The 7,381-nt window shown below is 52.8% G+C and overlaps 1 long non-coding RNA gene across 2 annotated transcripts; it reads left to right on the plus strand.

Annotated features, from left to right (window-relative positions):
• The first annotated feature begins 1,254 nt into the window (after positions 1 to 1,254).
• LOC120389254 lies at positions 1,255 to 6,978 on the plus strand. Of its 2 annotated transcripts, none has more exons than XR_005590840.1 (4): positions 1,255 to 1,339; positions 2,483 to 2,600; positions 4,065 to 4,425; positions 6,638 to 6,978. It is a non-coding gene; the product is annotated as an uncharacterized LOC120389254 (long non-coding RNA). The 2 variants fall into 2 exon arrangements; XR_005590839.1 differs by having other exon boundaries at positions 6,641 to 6,978.
• Positions 6,979 to 7,381: the final 403 nt, after the last annotated feature.

Genomic DNA, 7,381 nt, shown 5'->3' on the forward strand with positions numbered 1-7,381 from the left:
TAAGTCACGTCAGCATTCTGTGCCTCAGTTTCCCCATCTGTAAAATGGGGATAATGATACTGACCTTCCTGTAGGCTCCAGTGGCCCTATGCCCTGGATATGGCCTGGTTTACCGCTCCTTCTCTTCAGAGCCCTGTGCAGCCACGGCCTTATTACCCACCTGTTTGCTACCTCACCTCCTTCAATTATCTCTCCATGCCTCTCCCTTTGCTGTGTCTGTATCTTTTTGTTCTCTTTACTGCCCTGCTCCTCTCAGAGCCGCGGAAGGAAGCCTCAGCACAATTAAGGCAGCAGCTAAATCAACATTGAAAGCCAGCTCCAGGCTCTTGACTTCTCTTTTAAGATTTTGAATTTCATGCCCGCCCCCGGTGTTTTGTTCCCAGGGGTTGCCTTGGCGATGCTGAGTGGTTTGGGGAGCAGTAGGCGGGGTGGGGCGGGGCTGGGTTGGGCATTCTTTTGTGTCATTTGATGTTGCTTTAGAAATTAAGGAGCAAATCCAGTCCCCTCCCTCCCACCCACACCCCCTTCTCGGGCAGATGCTCAGGATGGGCTAGGTCGGGGAATGCCAAAGAGACATCACAAGGGGAAGCTGTGAACCCCGTTGCCCTGCAGTAGCTGTCTTCCAAGTGCCAGCACCGTGGGTCTTGTGAGAATACGGACCTAGGGAGATGTGTGGGGGTGTAGATCTGCCATCGAGGTGAATCCACTGTCCAAAACTCCTGCCAAGGGGTGCCTAAAGGACTGGATATACCACTGCCCAGAGTGACTGCATGGGTACCGTGTGCCTCGGCTCTCTGCGGGGGATTCCGACGCCCCCGGCCCAAAGCCCATGTCCCTGGGCACTGCGTGGGGCGCGGGAGTGGGGAAAGCAGCCTAACAGCAGGACTAGAAATATTTCCTTAAAAGAAAACAATGAATGCTGGGGGAACTCCTCAGGGGTGAGAGACTGGGCTCAGCTGGAAAAAGCGTATCGGGATACTACAGCCGTGCCTATGTGTGATGGTGATGGGCATATGGTAAATATTGAGAGAGAGATTTAGCCAGCTAGCTAGATTACAGTGCAAGAGGCATTCAATCAGGCTTCTCTCTCTCTGGCTCCTCACACACCCTATCTATCTATCTATCTATCATTGATAAAAAAAGGCCTGATCCAATTATCCTTGGGGCAGGCACCATCTTTTTGTTCAGCGCCTACCACAATGGGGGGCCTGGTCCACGTGGATCTCCTTGGTGCTACCACAAGACAAATCAATAATAATTATTATAATTAATAACCATCATGAAAGGAACCCTCCCATGGCCACCAGTGGACATGGATCAGCCCTGGAGAGAGAGAGAGGTTTGGCTGCCTATCAAAACTGCCCAAATCTCTTGAGGTTGCAGGCCTGTGCTAGAAATCTCCCATTACTAGGCTTTCTTGTGTCAGCTCAGCAGCTCCCGTTCCAGGCCTGGCCAGAACTGGGAACTCCCAGGGCCTAGGGGCTTTGTTTTCCAAAGACCCCCTCCCAGCCTTTGAGAAAGGTGTCAGGGTTTGGTGGGAGGGCGGCACAGGCACAGGGGGCCGCTTCATAAGCGTTGCAAATTAAATTGCCTAAGAAGTAGGGGAAAAGGTGGAAGATGAGTGGCCCAAAAAGAGACGCAGCTGCCATCCCAGAGGTAACTCGAGGACACTTTCCCCGAGGCAGAGCTTAGCGCGCAGTCCTCACGGGCAGGCAGGCCTGGGAAGATGGTAACCTGTGTGTGTGTCTGGGGTGTGTGTGTGTGTGTTCTGTGGATCAAATCACAAGGGGGAGCAGATTCCAGCCTTCAATTTATTGCTGGATCCTTTGAACTCGCCTTGTCCTCTTACTCCCTTGAAATTTCAGGCATTGATCAGTCACAGAAGTGGCACTTGGTGGGGAGGAAAAAAAGCAACATCAAAAAGCCCCCGTTTCCCCCTCTTTTATAACCTACACACGCGTGACGCGTCAGCTGTCATTTTAGGCGAGTGTGTATTGTGCATGTCTGAGGCAGGACTACTTGGAAGGTGGTATCTTTATGCCTATAAATACAGCTGACGGTAAATCACTGAACCTCACTTATTTCATCCCAACTCCAATGTTCTTCATTCCCACGCTCCCCAGGGACCTGTGCGCTGCCCTGATCTTCTCAAGAAAACACAATTTGTATTTATTTTCCCACTCCCGGCATAAATAGCGATTTCCCCCCCCCACCACCAATCTCGTAATATTCAAAACTTGCTGCCATCTTCAGAGATTGCTGCCGTGTTCACCAGATTGGAAATGTCAAAGAAAACATTTATAAATGCAAGATCCCGGCCCTGGGAATGAATCGATTCATTCCGTAGGGTCTATCAGCACCAGCGATCTGCGCACAAGTGTCTCCTGGGTTTTGTATATGTGCGTGTATTTGTTTTTCCTCCCCCCACAACAAACTTTTACTACAATTACTCCATTTTTTATTTTTATGGCTGCGGAGGCAGCAGGAGATATTGGATCCGTACTGGCGTAAAAGAGGCTGGAAAAAGAGCTGCTAACCACGGAGAGGAAATCCGTCATCCCCTCGGATGAAATACGCTCTTTCCATTAGGCATTCAGCAGGTAACCCAAGCATAATTTATGGCACTTAAACAGATGCGCCGTGGATTGCATTTGCCTCCAACAAACATCTCCCTCAAAGCAAGTCGGTTTCATTGTAGCCAAGAAACAAACGAAAACTTAGAGGGTAGCAGCAAGGGAGCCCCAGCCTACTTCTACGCAGGGTCATCGTTCTTATCCCCGCCCCAAAGGGGGGTGAAAAGATTTTGGTGTGACAACAGATACTGTCCCATTGGGTGCCCCTGGGACTTCACTTCTTGTGGAAGAGAAGATGACGAGGTGAAGCACCACCATGGAAAGGGGGGATGAGATCTAATGGCTGGACACTGAAGCCAGACACACAGAGCTTGGAAATAAAGGGAAACATTTTTAACAGATATGAAGCATTGGAGCAACTAACCAAGGGAGGCAATGGATTTTCCATCACGTGGCATCCTCGCGGAGCTGGGTCACGATGGGACAGTTTTCCCTGGGGAACTTAGTTCCTTTTCTTTGGGAGGGGGGAGGGGGAGTCAATCTTTGAGTACGAAGGAATTTTTCATCAAAACACGTCTGTGAGAACGTGCAACGTGCAGCGGCCCTGCTTGATCCCAGCAGGGAAGGGTTTAATATCCTGGTAGGAAATGAGACCTATGTACAGGCCAGGGGGCGGACAACCCAATCGGCTCCTCCCATCAAACCGGGGACAACTGTCAAAAAGGCTGCCGGGGAAGGGGTCTGTAGAGCCCCCCCCCGACTCCTTTCCCCTAGGCGCTAGGACCCCTGGACCTCCCCATGCCATCCCTGGTGCCCCCCCCCCCCCGCCTTCTATCCCTGGAGATTGTGGCCCAAGCTGGCGTTTTGCTGTTTGACCCAATGTTTTTGCACAAACTCTTCACTGAAATCTGGGCCCGCTCCCGCTGCGGAGTGAAACCCCAGAGAAATACCGCATGGGCGAGAGGCAGCCTTGCACCACACCGGTTCACCTGACCCACCAGCACACGGGCCCACTTTGGAGCTGGCATGGGAACTAGGCGTCCTGGCCTCTCTCTGGGACAGTTTTGACCAGTCACCCCATCAGGGCTTCCCCAGTTGGGTCGAGGGAGTTCGGACCCTGAGCTATTTTGGAATAGAATTAGATGCCCTCAGTCAAACCCACAGTATCCGTTTATCATGGTCTCCCATCACAACTGCGCCTAACCCCACCCTGTGGCCATCAGCGATGCATATTTCATTCCAGCCCCTCCCAGATCACACCCCGCTGATGGGGACGGGGTCAGCAGAGCCTGGTGGGGCTGGGACTCCCTCCAGTAGAAGCGGAGAGAGCGCCCTCTCTATAGCTGTCCTCTCCGGTTCGCCTGCCGTGCCAGGCCTGGCTGAAGGCAGGCGGAGTGGGGAGGCACTAATGGATCCATTTCCTTGTAATGTGCAGGGAGTTACATGCATAATTCCATTGATCGTTAACATAACTCTCCGTGAGTCTGGCAGAGAGCGCGAGCCGCAGCAGGGTGGGGGCCTGAGAAGTCACTCGGCAGCAGCTAGTTAAGTGGCCAGAGAGAGGGGATCTGAAGAGGCGAGAGGAATAATTAAAGACAGCACCGTGGAACAGGTCTTAACTGGGTGTCCTTGTGACCCCCCCACCCCCAGCTCCTCTGCTGTCACTCACTGAGGTCGCCGGCGACGCCTGCTGAGGACCTGACCCAGAGGCAGGAAGGCGACTCACCCTCTGCTTACTGCAAACCCAGGACTCACCTCGTCCCCTCCCCGCACCCTTCTGCCCTGCCATCCAAACAGGCCCTTGGGCTGTGAGCCGGTGTCCAGCAGCCCTGGTCGCATGCTGCTCAAAAGGGTGAGATCACCAGGTGGGAAAGGGCCATTTATCTTGGCAGTCGGGGCCTGGTTTACAATCCTCATCTGTTGTGGGCTGTGATAAGGTCATTTGCAATCCCTGTCCTGCCTCTGTCTACACAGGTAATTGTACGGGCACCTCCGTGCCCCTGCTGATGCATGGAGGTGGGGAGGGGAGGCGGTTGCATCCCATCGTGCCGGAGTGTTCATTAGATGGATAAAAAAATCAATAGCAAAGAGACGGCAGAAGTGACAGGCCCCATTCGTCTCCGGAGCAAGGAGTCAGGCGGCGAGTCGGGCTTTTCATGGCCAACGCTTATTCAAAACGAGCGAGCTGCAAACCAGAGCTTCAGCCCCCATAAATCAGCCCCAATGCGACAGGGTTCATGTACGCATGTCAGGGTCTCTCTGGGGCTGGAGGTGCCTCTTCGCCCACTGCCTTTCTTCCCTCTTGCTTGCGCAATCATCGGCTGGACAGAGCGGTCCTCCCCCGCAATGATCCGTCATTAGACCTCAGGAATTCACAGGAGTGCTCCGTTTAAAGGGACGTAGATTTATGGGTTGGTCTTGCTGGCAAGGCTGGGAGATGGCAGGGCAGGGATTGCAGGAGCAGGGGAGATAACTCAGCAGCTGGATATTGATAGCGTTGCAGCAGGGAGGAGGGATCACCTCCCCTACCGGACAGCGGATGCCGCTGGCTGGTTAAAAAGAAGCCACGTCGAATCCTCCAGGCCCGCAAATGCCACCTCTACGGAATCCAAAGAGCCTCTCCAGCCGCTCTGAAGCGTGGGTCTATTTTCCAAACATCAATCATTGCCTGGGATGGGTTTTAAATAAGATCGGGGAGGAGTGGGAATGAGCTCACTGAATGTAGAATAAAGCCGTTTGCAATCCACAATAGGTGATCAACTCCCCCCCCTGGAATGGGGGCTGTAGGGTCAGCTCCTGAGCTGGTGGGAGCTGGCACAGCTCCATTCAGCTCAGTGCCGCGACGCCAGTTTATGCCAGCTGAGGATCTGGCCCCTAGTTCTTGTTGCAGTTTTGTCATCCGATGTTTCACCTCCATCCCTTGGAGGGGCTGGCTCTGAAAAATACATACTGGGGACGTCTGCACTGCAGGGAAAACCCCACGGCACCGACTCTCGGTGCCTGGGTCAAGTGGCTCAGATGCCCAGGGCTAAAAATAGCAGCGCAGACGTTCCCACTCGGGCTGGAGCCTGGGCTCCGAGACTTTAAGGCCGGAACGGACGACGATGATCAGCTGGTCTGCAGCCCATCGCAGGCCCCAGAACCTGAACTCCAGCACTGGGCCCATAACCTCTGGCTGAGTTCTGACGCCTGCCGAGGGGGGACGGTCTTAGAGTCTATTTTCAGCCCCACAGCTCGAGCCTCGTGAGCCCGAGTCCATTGACCCAGCAGGCTCTGAGACTTGGTGTCGCAGGTGTTTCTTGGCAGTGTAGACGGGTGGGTGTCCTCAGTGCCCTCTGCTGGAAAGATTCAGAACTGCTCATCTGCGTAGGCCCTAGGCAGCTATTAGAGAACTGACAAGTTCCTATAGCTCCGGCGGTAAGGGCATGATTTTCTGGAGGAGGAAGAGGTGAACTCCAGCCTTGTGATTGGCTGTTATACGAGTCCCTAAGAAGCCCTGGGTTTACCGCCGCACTCTGGTGTCCAGAGCTGAGTCATAGTTTAGAAAACCACATGATTGTCAAGGGGAGCCGTGAATTTGTGCTTAAAAAAAAAATCGGTGACACTGGCATTTTTGCTGGTGGGCAGGTGGATGTGCTAGTATCAGATAAAGCAGCTGAGGAGAGAACCGTGAACGCTGTTGGGTCAGACTCTGGGCTGCCGGACAGGGTAATGAGGCATGATTCGACACCTTTGAGGTCAATGGGAGTTTTGCCCATAGAGAGCAGGAGCCCACTGCTTTAGTGACTCACTCCAGTGTGCGGCTTAATTCCCTAATGATGGGGATGCTTCTCCATTTGCAAAGGAAGGAAAAAGGGCTTGCAGAGCAGATCTGGAAATGCACTGATTGCATCTGACTCCACCTTTCGCTCCCACCACAAGCACCAGATTAGCTATTTTCACTGAAAGGTCGCTCCTGGGTGAAGAATGGGGACTGTGGCATTTCATGACGAGCGATATCTGTTCCCATCTCTTCTGCCCTTTTAATCACGATCGCTCCATGTCTTCTCCTAAAAATGCCGCAGCAGCTGTGGATGGTGCATAGCAGGGCTGTGGGGACGGCTGCGACCAGAGACAGACAACCACGTGGAAAATCATCCCGTTTCTGGCACTGAACTCCAACCTCGGAAAGGTGCGTCACCAGGTTTGAGCCCAGCGAGCTCTGGGTGGACACCCCAAAACCAAGCCCCGCACAGAGCTGCTGGGTGTGTGGAATTCCAGTTGGAATGATGAGGCCTGGGGTTCATCCCGCCTGCTGGCTAAACCTGGGCCCTGTTCTGAAAGAACCTCCATGAGCGATGGGTTACGGACAGTGGGATCATGGAAATGCTGTAATATTTGTTCATTGTTCACCTGGCGCTCCTAGGGGCTGGGGTAATGGAAATAAATAAAAACTCCTCTTACGGCTTTCGTTCTTTTCCAAATGCTGATCAGGTCAGGTTCCATACTCAGGCTCATGGACAGGTTTGAACTCCAGGGTGGGGTTGGGCTTTTCTCCTCCCCAATTGTCTTGGTTAAAAATGTAACGTTGCGCCCTTGGGTAGATTGTCAGCAGAAGGAGTTGAGCCTGGAAGCTCTAGATCTGAAAGCTTGGGCTAAAAGAATTAAAGCTGTTATTGATTATTTACTAAAGTTATTATTTAGGATCAAATGGCAAAAATGTCAGTTTCATCTTCTGAGCAGCCAATGGCTCGTTATGCCTTGAAGCGGATGCTCCATACATTTGGACCAGAACTATGATGCAGATTTTGAACTGTCGGGGTAATTAA

This window comes from Mauremys reevesii, linkage group 23 (genome assembly GCF_016161935.1).
Source record: "Mauremys reevesii isolate NIE-2019 linkage group 23, ASM1616193v1, whole genome shotgun sequence".
In the NCBI taxonomy this organism is placed as follows: domain Eukaryota; kingdom Metazoa; phylum Chordata; order Testudines; family Geoemydidae; genus Mauremys; species Mauremys reevesii.